The sequence below is a fragment of the Ostrinia nubilalis genome, assembly GCF_963855985.1.
Source record: "Ostrinia nubilalis chromosome W unlocalized genomic scaffold, ilOstNubi1.1 SUPER_W_unloc_1, whole genome shotgun sequence".
NCBI lineage: Eukaryota > Metazoa > Arthropoda > Insecta > Lepidoptera > Crambidae > Ostrinia > Ostrinia nubilalis.
Window position 1 is genome coordinate 2,001,543 of NW_026973566.1, and position 20,528 is coordinate 2,022,070.

Genomic DNA, 20,528 nt, shown 5'->3' on the forward strand with positions numbered 1-20,528 from the left:
ATTACTTTGCCACAATTCCCATAGATAGTCAAAAATATTTTTGGTTACTTTAGTGTCAAAACAGTCACATTATTGGTAATGACACATTACACGATTGAAAGGGATCCTCTTCAATCTTATTGTGTTTAAGTTTTTTCAGTCTGAATTATTACTATCATTAGAATATGAAAAAAGATATCTTGGATTTGTCATTCTCACTAAAATGTCTCTGGGGTGGTGGCGTGGTGAGGCGGGTCGTTACATTCTCTTAAATATGATCGAGTGAAGCGATGGCTGGCTCATCCGTCATGTCTGTGAACAGGCGCTGCCTTCGGGGACTGGTCAAACCAAGTTGTCCAGATTTTTACGCTTTTAATTTTGAATGGGGTGATGTTATAGTATTACTTTGCCACAGTTCCCATAGCATAGATAGTCAAAAATATTTTTGGTTACTTTAGTGTCAAAACAGTCACATTATTGGTAATAACACATTACACGATTGAAAGGGATCCTCTTCAATCTTATTGTGTTTGAGTTTTTTCAGTCTGAATTATTACTATCATTAGAATATGAAAAAAGATATCTTGGATTTGTCATTCTCACTAAAATGGCTCTGGGGTGGTGGCGTGGTGAGGCGGGTCGTTACATTCTCTAAAATATGATCGAGTGAAGCGATGGCTGGCTCATCCGTCATGTCTGTGAACAGGCGCTGCCTTCGGGGACTGGTCAAACCAAGTTGTCCAGATTTTTACGCTTTTAATTTTGGATGGGGTGATGTTATAGCATTACTTTGCCACAGTTCCCATAGATGGTCAAAAATATTTTTGGTTACTTTTGTGTCAAAACAGTCACATTATTGGTAATTACACATTACACGATTGAAAGGGATCCTCTTCAATCTTATTAAGTTTAAGTTTTTTCAGTCTGAATTATTACTATCATTAGAATATGAAAAAAGATATCTTGGATTTGTCATTCTCACTAAAATGGCTCTGGGGTGGTGGCGTGGTGAGGCGGGTCGTTACATTCTCTAAAATATGATCGAGTGAAGCGATGGCTGGCTCATCCGTCATGTCTGTGAACAGGCGCTGCCTTCGGGGACTGGTCAAACCAAGTTGTCCAGATTCCTATGCTTTTAATTTTTAATAGGGTGATGTTATAATATTACTTTGCCACAGTTCCCATAGATAGTCAAAAATATTTTTGGTTACTTTAGTGTCAAAACAGTCACATTATTGGTCATAACACATTACACGATTGAAAGGGATCCTCTTCAATCTTATTGTGTTTAAGTTTTTTCAGTCTGAAGTATTACTATCATTAGAATATGAAAAAAGATGTCTTGGATTTGTCATTCTCACTAAAATGTCTCTGGGGTGGTGGCGTGGTGAGGCGGGTCGTTACATTCTCTAAAATATGATCGAGTGAAGCGATGGCTGGCTCATCCGTCATGTCTGTGAACAGGCGCTGCCTTCGGGGACTGGTCAAACCAAGTTGTCCAGATTTTTACGCTTTTAATTTTGGATGGGGTGATGTTATAGCATTACTTTGCCACAGTTCCCATAGATAGTCAAAAATATTTTTGGTTACTTTAGTGTCAAAACAGTCACATTATTGGTAATAAAACATTACACGATTGGAAGGGATCCTCTTCAATCTTATTGTGTTTAAGTTTTTTCAGTCTGAATTATTACTATCATTAGAATATGAAAAAAGATATCTTGGATTTGTCATTCTCACTAAAATGTCTCTGGGGTGGTGGCGTGGTGAGGCGGGTCGTTACATTCTCTAAAATATGATCGAGTGAAGCGATGGCTGGCTCATCCGTCATGTCTGTGAACAGGCGCTGCCTTCGGGGACTGGTCAAACCAAGTTGTCCAGATTTTTACGCTTTTAATTTTGGATGGGGTGATGTTATAGCATTACTTTGCCACAGTTCCCATAGATAGTCAAAAATATTTTTGGTTACTTTAGTGTCAAAACAGTCACATTATTGGTAATTACACATTACACGATTGAAAGGGATCCTCTTCAATCTTATTGTGTTTAAGTTTTTTCAGTCTGAATTATTACTATCATTAGAATATGAAAAAAGATATCTTGGATTTGTCATTCTCACTAAAATGGCTCTGGGGTGGTGGCGTGGTGAGGCGGGTCGTTACATTCTCTAAAATATGATCGAGTGAAGCGATGGCTGGCTCATCCGTCATGTCTGTGAACAGGCGCTGCCTTCGGGGACTGGTCAAACCAAGTTGTCCAGATTCCTATGCTTTTAATTTTTAATAGGGTGATGTTATAATATTACTTTGCCACAGTTCCCATAGATAGTCAAAAATATTTTTGGTTACTTTAGTGTCAAAACAGTCACATTATTGGTCATAACACATTACACGATTGAAAGGGATCCTCTTCAATCTTATTGTGTTTAAGTTTTTTCAGTCTGAATTATTACTATCATTAGAATATGAAAAAAGATGTCTTGGATTTGTCATTCTCACTAAAATGTCTCTGGGGTGGTGGCGTGGTGAGGCGGGTCGTTACATTCTCTAAAATATGATCGAGTGAAGCGATGGCTGGCTCATCCGTCATGTCTGTGAACAGGCGCTGCCTTCGGGGACTGGTCAAACCAAGTTGTCCAGATTTTTACGCTTTTAATTTTGGATGGGGTGATGTTATAGCATTACTTTGCCACAGTTCCCATAGATGGTCAAAAATATTTTTGGTTACTTTAGTGTCAAAACAGTCACATTATTGGTAATAACACATTACACGATTGGAAGGGATCCTCTTCAATCTTATTGTGTTTGAGTTTTTTCAGTCTGAATTATTACTATCATTAGAATATGAAAAAAGATATCTTGGATTTGTCATTCTCACTAAAATGGCTCTGGGGTGGTGGCGTGGTGAGGCGGGTCGTTACATTCTCTAAAATATGATCGAGTGAAGCGATGGCTGGCTCATCCGTCATGTCTGTGAACAGGCGCTGCCTTCGGGGACTGGTCAAACCAAGTTGTCCAGATTTTTACGCTTTTAATTTTGGATGGGGTGATGTTATAGCATTACTTTGCCACAGTTCCCATAGATGGTCAAAAATATTTTTGGTTACTTTAGTGTCAAAACAGTCACATTATTGGTAATTACACATTACACGATTGAAAGGGATCCTCTTCAATCTTATTAAGTTTAAGTTTTTTCAGTCTGAATTATTACTATCATTAGAATATGAAAAAAGATATCTTGGATTTGTCATTCTCACTAAAATGGCTCTGGGGTGGTGGCGTGGTGAGGCGGGTCGTTACATTCTCTAAAATATGATCGAGTGAAGCGATGGCTGGCTCATCCGTCATGTCTGTGAACAGGCGCTGCCTTCGGGGACTGGTCAAACCAAGTTGTCCAGATTCCTATGCTTTTAATTTTTAATAGGGTGATGTTATAATATTACTTTGCCACAGTTCCCATAGATAGTCAAAAATATTTTTGGTTACTTTAGTGTCAAAACAGTCACATTATTGGTCATAACACATTACACGATTGAAAGGGATCCTCTTCAATCTTATTGTGTTTAAGTTTTTTCAGTCTGAAGTATTACTATCATTAGAATATGAAAAAAGATGTCTTGGATTTGTCATTCTCACTAAAATGTCTCTGGGGTGGTGGCGTGGTGAGGCGGGTCGTTACATTCTCTAAAATATGATCGAGTGAAGCGATGGCTGGCTCATCCGTCATGTCTGTGAACAGGCGCTGCCTTCGGGGACTGGTCAAACCAAGTTGTCCAGATTTTTACGCTTTTAATTTTGGATGGGGTGATGTTATAGCATTACTTTGCCACAGTTCCCATAGATAGTCAAAAATATTTTTGGTTACTTTAGTGTCAAAACAGTCACATTATTGGTAATAAAACATTACACGATTGGAAGGGATCCTCTTCAATCTTATTGTGTTTAAGTTTTTTCAGTCTGAATTATTACTATCATTAGAATATGAAAAAAGATATCTTGGATTTGTCATTCTCACTAAAATGTCTCTGGGGTGGTGGCGTGGTGAGGCGGGTCGTTACATTCTCTAAAATATGATCGAGTGAAGCGATGGCTGGCTCATCCGTCATGTCTGTGAACAGGCGCTGCCTTCGGGGACTGGTCAAACCAAGTTGTCCAGATTTTTACGCTTTTAATTTTGGATGGGGTGATGTTATAGCATTACTTTGCCACAGTTCCCATAGATGGTCAAAAATATTTTTGGTTACTTTAGTGTCAAAACAGTCACATTATTGGTAATAACACATTACACGATTGGAAGGGATCCTCTTCAATCTTATTGTGTTTAAGTTTTTTCAGTCTGAATTATTACTATCATTAGAGTATGAAAAAAGATATCTTGGATTTGTCATTCTCACTAAAATGTCTCTGGGGTGGTGGCGTGGTGAGGCGGGTCGTTACATTCTCTAAAATATGATCGAGTGAAGCGATGGCTGGCTCATCCGTCATGTCTGTGAACAGGCGCTGCCTTCGGGGACTGGTCAAACCAAGTTGTCCAGATTTTTACGCTTTTAATTTTGGATGGGGTGATGTTATAGCATTACTTTGCCACAGTTCCCATAGATGGTCAAAAATATTTTTGGTTACTTTAGTGTCAAAACAGTCACATTATTGGTAATAACACATTACACGATTGGAAGGGATCCTCTTCAATCTTATTGTGTTTAAGTTTTTTCAGTCTGAATTATTACTATCATTAGAGTATGAAAAAAGATATCTTGGATTTGTCATTCTCACTAAAATGTCTCTGGGATGGTGGCGTGGTGAGGCGGGTCGTTACATTCTCTAAAATATGATCGAGTGAAGCGATGGCTGGCTCATCCGTCATGTCTGTGAACAGGCGCTGCCTTCGGGGACTGGTCAAACCAAGTTGTCCAGATTTTTACGCTTTTAATTTTGGATGGGGTGATGTTATAGCATTACTTTGCCATAGTTCCCATAGATAGTCAAAAATATTTTTGGTTACTTTAGTGTCAAAACAGTCACATTATTGGTAATTACACATTACACGATTGAAAGGGATCCTCTTCAATCTTATTGTGTTTAAGTTTTTTCAGTCTGAAGTATTACTATCATTAGAATATGAAAAAAGATGTCTTGGATTTGTCATTCTCACTAAAATGTCTCTGGGGTGGTGGCGTGGTGAGGCGGGTCGTTACATTCTCTAAAATATGATCGAGTGAAGCGATGGCTGGCTCATCCGTCATGTCTGTGAACAGGCGCTGCCTTCGGGGACTGGTCAAACCAAGTTGTCCAGATTTTTACGCTTTTAATTTTGGATGGGGTGATGTTATAGCATTACTTTGCCACAGTTCCCATAGATGGTCAAAAATATTTTTGGTTACTTTAGTGTCAAAACAGTCACATTATTGGTAATAACACATTACACGATTGGAAGGGATCCTCTTCAATCTTATTGTGTTTAAGTTTTTTCAGTCTGAATTATTACTATCATTAGAGTATGAAAAAAGATATCTTGGATTTGTCATTCTCACTAAAATGTCTCTGGGATGGTGGCGTGGTGAGGCGGGTCGTTACATTCTCTAAAATATGATCGAGTGAAGCGATGGCTGGCTCATCCGTCATGTCTGTGAACAGGCGCTGCCTTCGGGGACTGGTCAAACCAAGTTGTCCAGATTTTTACGCTTTTAATTTTGGATGGGGTGATGTTATAGTATTACTTTGCCACAGTTCCCATAGATAGTCAAAAATATTTTTGGTTACTTTAGTGTCAAAACAGTCACATTATTGGTAATAACACATTACACGATTGGAAGGGATCCTCTTCAATCTTATTGTGTTTGAGTTTTTTCAGTCTGAATTATTACTATCATTAGAGTATGAACAAAGATATCTTGGATTTGTCATTCTCACTAAAATGTCTTTGGGGTGGTGGCGTGGTGAGGCGGGTCGTTACATTCTCTAAAATATGATCGAGTGAAGCGATGGCTGGCTCATCCGTCATGTCTGTGAACAGGCGCTGCCTTCGGGGACTGGTCAAACCAAGTTGTCCAGATTTTTACGCTTTTAATTTTGAATGGGGTGATGTTATAGCATTACTTTGCCACAGTTTCCATAGATAGTCAAAAATATTTTTGGTTACTTTAGTGTCAAAACAGTCACATTATCGGTAATGAAACATTACACGATTGGAAGGGATCCTCTTCAATCTTATTGTGTTTAAGTTTTTTCAGTCTGAATTATTACTATCATTAGAATATGAAAAAAGATATCTTGGATTTGTCATTCTCACTAAAATGTCTCTGGGGTGGTGGCGTGGTGAGGCGGGTCGTTACATTCTCTAAAATATGATCGAGTGAAGCGATGGCTGGCTCATCCGTCATGTCTGTGAACAGGCGCTGCCTTCGGGGACTGGTCAAACCAAGTTGTCCAGATTTTTACGCTTTTAATTTTGGATGGGGTGATGTTATAGCATTACTTTGCCATAGTTCCCATAGATGGTCAAAAATATTTTTGGTTACTTTAGTGTCAAAACAGTCACATTATTGGTAATAACACATTACACGATTGGAAGGGATCCTCTTCAATCTTATTGTGTTTAAGTTTTTTCAGTCTGAATTATTACTATCATTAGAGTATGAAAAAAGATATCTTGGATTTGTCATTCTCACTAAAATGTCTCTGGGATGGTGGCGTGGTGAGGCGGGTCGTTACATTCTCTAAAATATGATCGAGTGAAGCGATGGCTGGCTCATCCGTCATGTCTGTGAACAGGCGCTGCCTTCGGGGACTGGTCAAACCAAGTTGTCCAGATTTTTACGCTTTTAATTTTGGATGGGGTGATGTTATAGTATTACTTTGCCACAGTTCCCATAGATAGTCAAAAATATTTTTGGTTACTTTAGTGTCAAAACAGTCACATTATTGGTAATAACACATTACACGATTGGAAGGGATCCTCTTCAATCTTATTGTGTTTGAGTTTTTTCAGTCTGAATTATTACTATCATTAGAGTATGAACAAAGATATCTTGGATTTGTCATTCTCACTAAAATGTCTTTGGGGTGGTGGCGTGGTGAGGCGGGTCGTTACATTCTCTAAAATATGATCGAGTGAAGCGATGGCTGGCTCATCCGTCATGTCTGTGAACAGGCGCTGCCTTCGGGGACTGGTCAAACCAAGTTGTCCAGATTTTTACGCTTTTAATTTTGAATGGGGTGATGTTATAGCATTACTTTGCCACAGTTCCCATAGATAGTCAAAAATATTTTTGGTTACTTTAGTGTCAAAACAGTCACATTATCGGTAATGAAACATTACACGATTGGAAGGGATCCTCTTCAATCTTATTGTGTTTAAGTTTTTTCAGTCTGAATTATTACTATCATTAGAATATGAAAAAAGATATCTTGGATTTGTCATTCTCACTAAAATGTCTCTGGGGTGGTGGCGTGGTGAGGCGGGTCGTTACATTCTCTAAAATATGATCGAGTGAAGCGATGGCTGGCTCATCCGTCATGTCTGTGAACAGGCGCTGCCTTCGGGGACTGGTCAAACCAAGTTGTCCAGATTTTTACGCTTTTAATTTTGGATGGGGTGATGTTATAGCATTACTTTGCCACAGTTCCCATAGATAGTCAAAAATATTTTTGGTTACTTTAGTGTCAAAACAGTCACATTATTGGTAATAAAACATTACACGATTGGAAGGGATCCTCTTCAATCTTATTGTGTTTAAGTTTTTTCAGTCTGAATTATTACTATCATTAGAATATGAAAAAAGATATCTTGGATTTGTCATTCTCACTAAAATGTCTCTGGGGTGGTGGCGTGGTGAGGCGGGTCGTTACATTCTCTAAAATATGATCGAGTGAAGCGATGGCTGGCTCATCCGTCATGTCTGTGAACAGGCGCTGCCTTCGGGGACTGGTCAAACCAAGTTGTCCAGATTTTTACGCTTTTAATTTTGAATGGGGTGATGTTATAGCATTACTTTGCCACAGTTCCCATAGATAGTCAAAAATATTTTTGGTTACTTTAGTGTCAAAACAGTCACATTATTTTTAATGAAACATTACACGATTGGAAGGGATCCTCTTCAATCTTATTGTGTTTAAGTTTTTTCAGTCTGAATTATTACTATCATTAGAATATGAAAAAATATATCTTGGATTTGTCATTCTCACTAAAATGGCTCTGGGGTGGTGGCGTGGTGAGGCGGGTCGTTACATTCTCTAAAATATGATCGAGTGAAGCGATGGCTGGCTCATCCGTCATGTCTGTGAACAGGCGCTGCCTTCGGGGACTGGTCAAACCAAGTTGTCCAGATTTTTACGCTTTTAATTTTGGATGGGGTGATATTATAGCATTACTTTGCCACAGTTCCCATAGATAGTCAAAAATATTTTTGGTTACTTTAGTGTCAAAACAGTCACATTATTGGTAATAAAACATTACACGATTGGAAGGGATCCTCTTCAATCTTATTGTGTTTAAGTTTTTTCAGTCTGAATTATTACTATCATTAGAATATGAAAAAAGATATCTTGGATTTGTCATTCTCACTAAAATGTCTCTGGGGTGGTGGCGTGGTGAGGCGGGTCGTTACATTCTCTAAAATATGATCGAGTGAAGCGATGGCTGGCTCATCCGTCATGTCTGTGAACAGGCGCTGCCTTCGGGGACTGGTCAAACCAAGTTGTCCAGATTTTTACGCTTTTAATTTTGAATGGGGTGATGTTATAGCATTACTTTGCCATAGTTCCCATAGATGGTCAAAAATATTTTTGGTTACTTTAGTGTCAAAACAGTCACATTATTGGTAATTACACATTACACGATTGAAAGGGATCCTCTTCAATCTTATTGTGTTTAAGTTTTTTCAGTCTGAATTATTACTATCATTAGAATATGAAAAAAGATATCTTGGATTTGTCATTCTCACTAAAATGGCTCTGGGGTGGTGGCGTGGTGAGGCGGGTCGTTACATTCTCTAAAATATGATCGAGTGAAGCGATGGCTGGCTCATCCGTCATGTCTGTGAACAGGCGCTGCCTTCGGGGACTGGTCAAACCAAGTTGTCCAGATTTTTACGCTTTTAATTTTGGATGGGGTGATGTTATAGCATTACTTTGCCATAGTTCCCATAGATAGTCAAAAATATTTTTGGTTACTTTAGTGTCAAAACAGTCACATTATTGGTAATTACACATTACACGATTGAAAGGGATCCTCTTCAATCTTATTGTGTTTAAGTTTTTTCAGTCTGAAGTATTACTATCATTAGAATATGAAAAAAGATGTCTTGGATTTGTCATTCTCACTAAAATGTCTCTGGGGTGGTGGCGTGGTGAGGCGGGTCGTTACATTCTCTAAAATATGATCGAGTGAAGCGATGGCTGGCTCATCCGTCATGTCTGTGAACAGGCGCTGCCTTCGGGGACTGGTCAAACCAAGTTGTCCAGATTTTTACGCTTTTAATTTTGGATGGGGTGATGTTATAGCATTACTTTGCCACAGTTCCCATAGATGGTCAAAAATATTTTTGGTTACTTTAGTGTCAAAACAGTCACATTATTGGTCATAACACATTACACGATTGAAAGGGATCCTCTTCAATCTTATTGTGTTTAAGTTTTTTCAGTCTAAAGTATTACTATCATTAGAATATGAAAAAAGATGTCTTGGATTTGTCATTCTCACTAAAATGTCTCTGGGGTGGTGGCGTGGTGAGGCGGGTCGTTACATTCTCTAAAATATGATCGAGTGAAGCGATGGCTGGCTCATCCGTCATGTCTGTGAACAGGCGCTGCCTTCGGGGACTGGTCAAACCAAGTTGTCCAGATTTTTACGCTTTTAATTTTGGATGGGGTGATGTTATAGCATTACTTTGCCACAGTTCCCATAGATAGTCAAAAATATTTTTGGTTACTTTAGTGTCAAAACAGTCACATTATTGGTAATAAAACATTACACGATTGGAAGGGATCCTCTTCAATCTTATTGTGTTTAAGTTTTTTCAGTCTGAATTATTACTATCATTAGAATATGAAAAAAGATATCTTGGATTTGTCATTCTCACTAAAATGTCTCTGGGGTGGTGGCATGGTTAACTAATATTAGTAATTTACCAGTATAATTTAAGTTAATGCAGTGTAATAAATAGGTTAAGGTGCGGCGAGGCTGGCGCTCGGGCCCCTATGCCACCTTTTTTTTCAACCAACTTCAAAAAAAGGAGGAGGTTCTCAATTCGACTCGTATGTTTTTTTTTTCTATGTTTGTTACGCGATAACTTCGCCAATTATGAACCGATTTGAACAAATCTTTTTTCGGCGTATAGGTAATACCTCAAGGGTGGTCCCATTTAAATTTAATAATAAAAAAAATAACCCCCAAGGGTGGAAAATTGGGGATGAACTTTTTTATACGCAATATCTCCGCCGATTTTAAACCAATTTGAACGATAATTTTTTTGTTGAATAGGTATTATCAAAAGGATGGTTTCATGCAAATTTAAAAACAATATTTCACCTCCAAGGGTGGAAAATTGGGGATGAACTTTTTTATACGCAATATCTCCGCCGATTATGAACCAATTTGAACGATTATTTTTTTGTTGAATAGGTATTATTTGTGTTCACGCATTTGAAGTCGGTTTTTTTTTAAAGTTATATTGATATTATTACATTTAGAAATAAACATTTCATAAACTTATTTGTTACGATTTAATAGTAATCGCGTCGGTATCCTTCCGTTTGGCCAAATTACTTTTCGCCAAATTTCGCTTCGCAAACAACTTATCGCCAATGTTTCATTTCCCAAATAAACTTTTAGCAACTGTTACTTTTCAACCGACTTCAAAAAAGGAGGAGGTTCTCAATTCGACCCGTATGTTTTTTTTCTATGTTTGTTACGCGATAACTCCGCCAATTATGAACCGATTTGAACAAATCTTTTTTCGGCGTATAGGTAATACCTCAAGGGTGGTCCCATTTAAATTTAATAATAGAAAAAACAACCCCTAAGGGTGGAAAATTGGGGATGAACTTTTTTATACGCAATATCTCCGCCGATTATAAATCAATTTGAACAATTATTTTTTTGTTGAATTAGGTATTATCAAAAGGGTGGTTTCATGCGAATTTGAAGAAAATATTTCACCCCCAAGGGTGGAAAATTGGGGATGAACTTTTTTATACGCAATATTTTTAATTTTTAGTTTTTTTTTGTGTTCACGCATTTGAAGTCGGTTTTATTTTTTTTAAAGTTATTATCGCACCACCTTTGCTGAAGGTTCTTTTACAGACATCTGGAAGGTAGGTAGACTATTGGTCCTCCCGAAGGGAAACGGTAAGCCTCTCTCTGACCCGAAGGCCTATAGGCCTATTACTCTTTTGCCAATCCTGGGTAAGATCCTGGAGCGCGTCATCATCTCCTGCGCTCCCTGCTTGCACCGACATATATCTGACGCTCAGCACGGTTTCACCCGTGGCCGGTCTACGGTCACGGCGCTCAAGTTCATTAACTCGATCACCGAGAACAGTACTGCGTCATACGTGCAGCTGATCTTCCTGGACATCTCCGGTGCTTTTGACAACGCGTGGTGGCCGATGATTTTGTTGAAGGCCAAACAGACCGGAGCTCCACCTAATATCTTCAGGTCATTGGTTAGTTACTTTACAGACCGGCGTGTGGGCCTCTATGTAGGGGCTCAAACGTCGTGGAAGCGCAGTACCATGGGATGTCCTCAAGGATCAATGTTGGGCCCGACACTTTGGAACCTCCTGCTCAACGACCTCCTGATGCTGCCGTGTCCTGAGTGGGTACACGTAATAGCGTACGCAGACGATGTGACGATCGCAATCGCTTGGTGTGACCCTCGACGAGGCTAGGTCCTATGTGCCGCATGCGAAATTGATTGATTTACAAGCTGCCAATGGTTTTGGCAAGACGTCATGGGGCGTGAGATACCCCGCCCTAAGTGTGCTGTACGCAGGCATTTATGTGGCCACGATGACATACGCTGCGGCCGTATGGTACCGATGCTCGTCGATTTTTGTAATGAGAAAGGTGGTTGGAGGGAATCGATTTTTGTAATGAGAAAGGTGGTTGGAGGGAATACTCAGCGACCGGCGCTCATTTTACTCACGAAGGCTTACAGGTCGTGCAGCACGGCAGCGTTACCTGTAAGTCTCTCGTGCAGGACGACTTGCGGAGGAGGGAATCCAACTGGCCCCCAGGGAGCGCCGGGAATTGAAGCGCACCATTAGAGAGGATGCCGTGGCCTTTTGGCAGGAGCGGTGGGATGCGATAATTCATTTGGTCAAATTATCATTTGGCAAAATTTTACTTGTTCAAGTTTTTTTATGGCAAATTTTTGTATAGCAAATGTTTTTTGCCAAATATCCAAATAATTTGATTGATCAAATTAACACTTCATATACTTACCCACAAATCAAAGCATAAGGCACATGATCATAGTTTTCTTAAACAATAATTTTAATAATAAAATTGTATGTTTGCAAAAAGTAGGTATTGCAGAAAATAGTGGGTTAGGTTAGGTTAGAACAGTGACCATTAACGCGCGAAGGCGAGCGCAGCGTGCCGCGGTAGCGGCCGCCGAGCGCCAGAATCACCTCTTGTTAATGAATATTTCGATAAAAAGAATGAAATAAGTTGTTTGCGATGTGATAATTTGGGAAACGTTTTTGACCAAACATTAGTAATCCAATCACGTCATATTATTAGTTACTGCACGCTATGGCTGCAGAAGATTTAAACAAGATTTTTGGCGAGAAAATCAATTTTCGCAGAACATATTATCCGGTTAAATATCCGTGTTGTAGTTAAAGCTAGAACTAACTCTGACATTAAACTGTTAATAATTAAAATCCTAAACACTTCTTAACGTATTTTGTTGCATGGAGTATTCAGTTTTTTTATGAATACTGGGTTTTAATCAATATTTAACGAATACATAATAGTCCAAAACCAAATGATATAAAGATTTTTTAACAATTTTACAAGAAATTGTTTTTTTTTTATAACTAAAAACATTTAAAACATAACGTTACTTTTCTTGTTATACATTTAGGACATACTTTTTTAATTCGAATCGACACTATACGAATAGTTAAAAGGAATTCATATTTTTAATCACATTTAAGTCATAAATGTTGCTACACAACAAATAATATTTTTTATTAATTAGTACCTGTCTTTGTTAATAATATTAAAATTTGCAATAACTTAATAAAGAACCAAAAACTTTTTTCTCTTAATGTGTACATATTAACTATAAATTAATAATGAATATTGACTACCACCTACCCTATAATGTTTTTATTGTAATTCAGTTTGTTATGTTTGTTAGCTTATTCACATATTACAGAATAGTACTTTTTAATAATTTCATATATTTAAACAATAAGAATTTTGTTTTGGGTGCACTGTTTTTAATGTCCTACGTAGGTACATATTTTATGTTCGTCCATTTTAACCTAACAATGAAATTGTGATAAAAATGGGTCCCATTTTGGGAACTGCTGTCTGTTCCCTCGCTAAATATTATCCTAATTACCTCTTGTCTTTGAAGTTAAAATTAATCATTTATCAGTTTCAACTACTCTGTTCAATATTTTCCTCCTTCTTCTCTCGTTGATGAGATAGATGTGCGACGGATCTCGAGCACTGTAGGTCGTAGGTGTTAAAACATCCTATCGCTTGTCTTGCTGAAGACAAGTGAGCATTGGATATCGACTACACCGTTTGTTTTTATTTGGGCTTTCACTTCTTTTGTACCTAATGTTTACTATATTTTCAGTTTAGAATTTTCTAATTATTTTATTACCATTATACTTTCACATTCTTAATATTAAAGTTACTCCTTTTATTTACAAGTTTGTTGTTGCTATCATGCATGAGGTAATTTTATTGTTGAGAGGGTTTTCATAATGGACGTGACATTTTCTTTCTTTGCCAGGAATTGCTACTTGATCAATTTCATAAAATTTACAATAACTAAAAGTTTTTTTACTAAACATTTTATAAACTTGAAATAAATAACTAATTAAATAAGTAACGTTATTGTTTATTCTTGTTAATTAATATTTAAGTACTATTTAAAATTACAAATAAATAAATTTTGACTTTGTTTTTGTAACCGTTTATTGCACTTTATATACCTTTAAAAGTACCTGTTTTTTAGTGAAACCTGTGATGTATTTGCAATGTTTATTTAAGAAATGCGAAAAAAGGCGACGGTTACATTATTAATTTTACAAAATGACAATTATACGACGATCCTTATTATGCTGGTGAGAACAATTTCGTTCAGTTTCGCTTATGACGGCATTAACTAACTTCATTTGAACACATCCATTGCTCATTGCTTTCTGAACCACGTGTTGTTTGTTATATTGACATAGTCGTACTTGTACCTGGACACCCTGATATTCCGTCGACGCTGAGGTGTTTGATTGACACCCGGGACATTATCGACCGGTTATTTTCTCTGCCCTGATTCGTTAACCCTGCATCTTCCCTCCGCTCGACCTCTTCAACTTTATGCTCGTGCTGTGTTGGCTGTCGCCTTCACACTCTTCGCTTCGATGGCGTCACCCTCTCTGAGGCGTCTGCCTGTGTCACCCACGTGGATCAGTGACGTCCCCTGCAGGCTGGGGGTGTCGTCCTAACAGTCTTCCCCTGTCAATCAGTTCGTTCAGTCAGCGGTATCATTCTCTCTTCCTTCGTTTGGTTGGCTGAGGAGGCTCCTGTTCCGAATCAGGCGCTAATGTCATGGTGATTCCAAAGTGATTACGTTATATTCCGATATACCACTCTTACAGTAATGGGTTGATATTTTTCATATTCCATTTCACTTTGCTTTCCCATCTTCTCTTACATTACTGCACACGTAAACACTCATCATATACAATATCGGCTTACCCGGGCAAATCTATCAAATTTTGGATTCATTTCAGTAGCTGCTTTGCAATTGCTTGCTGCTTTAAAATGCTTGCGCTGCTTGGGCTTAGAATTCATTCATATTCATATTATTTATTTGCTAACTAATTGTAGCTAGAAGATCGAATTCGCCCAGTAGGGCGATCTAACTACATGAAATGGTTTTTATTTAAAATAGAAAGACCCGTGTCTTTCTATGTGTCTAGGTATGTCTTGACGCGATATTTATGAATGAGTTACATGTATGTACTCACTGCTTGACGTTTAGTTATAATGGGTGGGACGCGAATGATTAAAATCTGTTTTTAATGTTATACATTTCATGTAGGTAGATGGGGAGTAGAAGGGAGAGTGCATAACAAAACTAATCTTACTAACCATTGGCTTGCCTTTAATTAATTATAAGATCAAATTAATGTTATGGTACTATCCCATGTGCCAACCTCACCTGCTCGCGCCAACAGCCGGCTGTTGGCGGCAGCGGCGTGGCTCACCGCGAGAGTGAGACGCTCCGCTGCGGTGCTCCCTGCTGTCTTACTGACGAGGCTCTGGCTTTAACTAATATTTATGGCTGTCTTTTACTAACATTGTATGTCATGTTATAGAGCTTGCAGATGGACTAACCAGGCTGGCAGTGTGTGGCAGCTAACTTGTTTATAAATGTGGAAACATCTCATTCACACAAAACACAGATGAGCCGTGCAATGCTTTGATGTGTCTCTAATTATACATCGATGTAAACTCTAACAATGCATAGCCAAATATAAATCTAATTTTAATATGTTTTATATTACAGATGACAAACGATTTATTAGTAATATCACTGTTTATATCTTATCTGGATAAGATACTCAATTAGACATCAAGATGACTGTCACTCGTACACTCAAAAGATACTAAGAGTAAGTATTAAAAATATTAATAAAATTATTATTTAATTTATAAAAAGACTAGCTTTTGCCCACGGCTTCACCGGCGTGAAATTTTGTTTGTCACAGATCGTCATAAATTATAGCCTATGTGTTATTCTGGGTTATAAACAATAATACTGTAAAGTTTCGTCAAAATCCGTTCAGTAGTTTTTGCGTGAAAAAGTAACAGACATCCAAATTTTCGCATTTCTAATATGTATTAGTATTTTAATCTGTACTACATCTTCTTTTTCTTCTTTTCAGCCAAATGACGTCCACTGCTGGACAAGGTACTACATATTTTATATTAATTATTTCAGGTATAGAAGCCAAAAGAGAAACTTGAGTGATGCAAAAGTTAAAATTGCTACGATGGTGCTCACCACATCTACTCGCAAGTCAAGTTCCTCAAGATGAAGCATTAATAACGCAGCCCTGACAAAATAATGCAAATTTGAAGAATTCATAAACATAAAAAGAACTAACTACTAATTAAGGTAAACGCAACTTCAATCTTCAGATTTATATTTATATAAATTATACAATTATAATTGTCTTATTACATTTCACTATTAATAATATTAATATGCCATCTATTTCAGGTATAGACTAGAAGAAATAATAAAAATTAAAATGTAATATAATACTTAGCTACCTACGTTTCGCTACTTCATATTGAACTGAACCGGAGCCTGACAATGCACCACACGACCTTTTTCTGATTATGTAAGTAAAACAATTTTACAACTCAATCGCAATAATCAATAGTAAGTGTTAAGATACCATAAACATTAAGCTTGGACATATCTTTGGAGTACTCAGCCAGTGTTCTTTTTTCTTTTCACCAACTGTCGTTAGGTCATATAACCTCTCTACTGGCAGGTGTTCACGCGCGCCTACTACCTTTGTTTAAAGGCATTTTTTTTTTATAAAAAATACTTTTAACAAAATTTAACCAACAGGTAAAACGCCATGAATAGAATAGAATTGATCACATCTCACAAGGAAGGAGGAGTGATATGGCGATAACATATTTTCTTGGCGAAGAAGAAATTACTGTCTCAATGCGTAAAATATTACTCTACGAAGCAAGAAGGCTAAGAATGAAGAAAGAAAAGAAGGCAAAACATAAACGCAAGACGCAAATAGTAGTTCACGACACGACAAGTAAGTGTACCTACCTAACATTATTACGTTAAACGACCAAGAAATATGAGATAAGTAATAGGCTAGATGACAAAATTTCAATTATTTGTCCGTCAGACAGATAATTAGAAAACATTAGACTCATATTTTTTATTTTCTTTTATAATTAAATAATAACAGTGCTACATCGAGTTGAAATGGCGCGATACGTCACGCTTGAGTAGAATTTTTACTCAAAAGTGACGTCACGCGACATTTCAACTCAATTAATTAATACTGTATATTCGATTATAGAAAAAAAAATACGAGTCTAATATTTTCTATCTGTCTGACGGACTAAATATAATTTTGATTTCATTACCCAGTCATCATCCCTATTGTATATTATTGCAAATCCATTTCCGAGACATGTTCAATATTATTCTTATAAAATGAATTCTATGCATAATTTCATACCCATAACACAAGCATATTAATTGCTTACTTTGGGGCTAGATGGCGCTGTGTGAGATTGTCCAAAGATATTTATTTATTTAAAGATATTTATACTTAATTTGAAATCTTATTTTAAACGCAAATGTCACACAATAAATGCTTGCCGCATTTTATTTAGATGCCACTTTAACTAATAATTAGGTATTATGTGATAATACCTACTACCACGCATCCACTCACCTCTATGTTGTCATTTCTTAATTACCTATAGTCCTTTTTTGCGAATAAAATATAAGAGAATGAAATCATTAAAACGAAATAATTACAACTGTCTTTTTATTTCCAGGTTCATCAGTATCATGGAATTATCGACATTGGACTTGAAATCTCAGTTGAAGTTCCGGTATTGGATTGACGACAGCAGTCAACTATCGATGAACACTGATTTGAAGATGCTTGACGTTCTACAGAGGAAGCAAGAAAATAATAATTAGAGATATTTACAAATTAAAACATAGTAGTTATGCACTTTTATTCAAATTAATATTGTTTACTGATCAGTAATAATAACATAACCCAAGACTTGTAGCAGCCTATGCTGAACCTCATCATGGCTCTTTTGTTTTTTTTTTTTTATTTTTCATTTTCTAATATTAATTTAGTGAACATAAAATGCCAGCTACTCGGATATTTAGGTGACTTGGGACTGATTTTTTAATCGTTGAATATCTGCTAAAGAATAAACATTTTGACATATCTCATACTATTCTTCAGTTAAAAGTTATACGACGGTTGAAAAATCAGCCCATAAGTTTTTTATAAAACTGAGGTGGAATTGTGTAAAGCAATCGTTATCATTTGACAGTTACGTACGTAACATGACGTACGATTATTCTGTCAAACACTTAAACTGATTTTATCGTTCGTTATGAACTGTCAAATGATTACGATTGCTTTACACAATTCCACCTCTGATCCAGATTCTTTTTTAATATTTTCATTTATATAGGAAAATGTAACATAATTATTTAATTATTTAGTTAATGTCAATTTGCATTCATATTATAAATAAATATTGCACTTGAAATTATGATTACATATTTTGGAATTAAACATGTCTTAGCTAAGTAAAATTACTCGAATTTCACTATCATTGGAATTTAATATTTTTTCGCTTATATTAAAATTGCAGCTTATCCACTGTCATTCTAGGTAACTTAGATTTTTAAATCCGACTGTCAGCACTGAAGCTACATGTAGCACTTTTTTTACTTATAAGCTTATGTCTTTTTATTTAATGTACTAAATGATAGATCAATTACGAAAGTAGATTGCTCCTTTACAGAGACATAGTAATATTACAGTCAAATGTATGCTTTCAAAAGTTGTAGAAAATAATTGTTTAATCATTATAAATATACTATTTGAAGCAAATTTTTGTTTTTTCTTCATTAATTAATTAATAAACACAATGTAGGTTGAGTTATAATCACACACAGGCTTAACTGTCTCGCACACAGATTTAAATATCTAACACACAGGCTTAACTATCTCGCACACAGGCTTAATATATTTGATATCTGTTTCCTAAACAGCTTTCATTTAGGTACATACATAAGATGATTAAATTTTAATAATATGACTAAACTAAACTGCACTCAAACTTTCATGCATAGAGAAAAGTAATACATAGGAAACTTTCATGTAACATAGCACTCCATTAACAACGGTAACTAGAGAATGCTTGGAAATAAAATCGATAGGTGGCGCATTCTAAATAGTAATCAATGATGATAGCGCTACGATGCGCCTCCTATCGGTATTATTTCTAAAGCATTCTGTAATTTCAGCACATTATCATGATAGACTACATTCATTCTTCACGACAATTAAATTAATAAACAAGTACACTAGCTATTACTTTTATTATTATGAATGCATAAGATTTTACAATAGAGTTGATTATTATAAAATAATTTGTAATTTGTTAGGAGAATCTCATAGGTACCTACTTCCGTAATATATAGCCAACAAATAACTAAGGTAGATAAGCTAATTGAATCAAGACATATTATGTACGACAACTGAAACCTTTCATAATTTATTGCCTTCTATACATAATATTATTGCTTAAAACGAAATAGATTTTTGAGCCAAATAAAGTTAAACTAATGACATTTGACCATTTTCAACTCGATCACCTGGCAACACTGAGAGTTACAGGATTTCAAAATTTCAGGACATGGCTGGTTTGAAGGAAATGTAGAAACAAATGAATTCGGGATTGGGTGAAGTTAGAAAAAAAGTAAAAATGGGGTTCGGCGCGGAGAATGGTCCAGATTAAGGCAAAAATGCAAAATTTTGGAAATCCAAGATGGCCGCCAAGCGTTCACCCGTTTTCCTAAAGGGACTAAATTCTCCATACAAATTGTATGCAGGGGGGCTTAGCTAACGTAGAAAAAGGCGAGGCCGAAGGCCGAGCGATAGTTTAAAGCCTGTGAGTCGCCATAGATTTATTTTTAATGCGTCAAAAAAGGAGTAGAGCCCAGTGACAGACAGAAAGGCGAGGCCGAAGGCCGAGCGATGGTTCAAATCCCCACAGTCGCCATAGATTTACTCGTGTTGCGTCAAAAAAGCACAAGAGCCTTGCGACAAACGATAAACGTCCCGTGTAATTTTTGCGAGGCCGCAGGCCGAGCTCCGAATGCGAGGCCGCAGGCCGAGCGCCGCGTAGGGCGAAGCCCGGAGCGGCCAGCATCGCAGATCTAGCTTTTGTAGCCCGCGTAGCGGGCGACCAAAGCTAGTCTATATTATATAAAGCTCGATTACCACTGACTCACTGACTGACTGACTGATCAGGGGTATTTTTGGGGTATTTAGAGGGGAGGGGGGTAAAATTGTTAGTGTTTGTTTTTTACTAGATTTTTTGACAGACAGCTATATCGTATTTTTTGAACCAAAAAACAAAATGGCGGCATTTTTTGAGACACCAACTTTTTTGTCTCTGGTCCTGAATTTTTTATTTTTTGGTGGTTTGTTGGGGTTGCCAAGATGTGTTAAAAAAATTTAGAAAAAATTAGAAAAACAAAATGGCCG

General features: G+C 36.9%; 1 long non-coding RNA gene across 2 annotated transcripts in view; it reads left to right on the top strand.

Moving 5' to 3' along the window:
- LOC135087283 (uncharacterized) overlaps positions 1 to 18,866 on the top strand; it is a 42,039-nt gene extending 23,173 nt beyond the window's left edge. Inside the window, exons 3-7 of one of the 2 annotated variants that reach the window (XR_010260741.1) lie at positions 15,737 to 15,842; positions 16,172 to 16,348; positions 16,454 to 16,577; positions 16,814 to 17,018; positions 17,779 to 18,866. This is a non-coding gene — a long non-coding RNA (uncharacterized LOC135087283). Of the gene's footprint in view, positions 1 to 15,257; positions 15,843 to 16,171; positions 16,349 to 16,453; positions 16,578 to 16,813; positions 17,019 to 17,778 lie in introns of those variants that run through there. The other variant, XR_010260740.1, reaches the window with a different exon arrangement.
- The last annotated feature ends 1,662 nt before the right edge of the window (positions 18,867 to 20,528 follow it).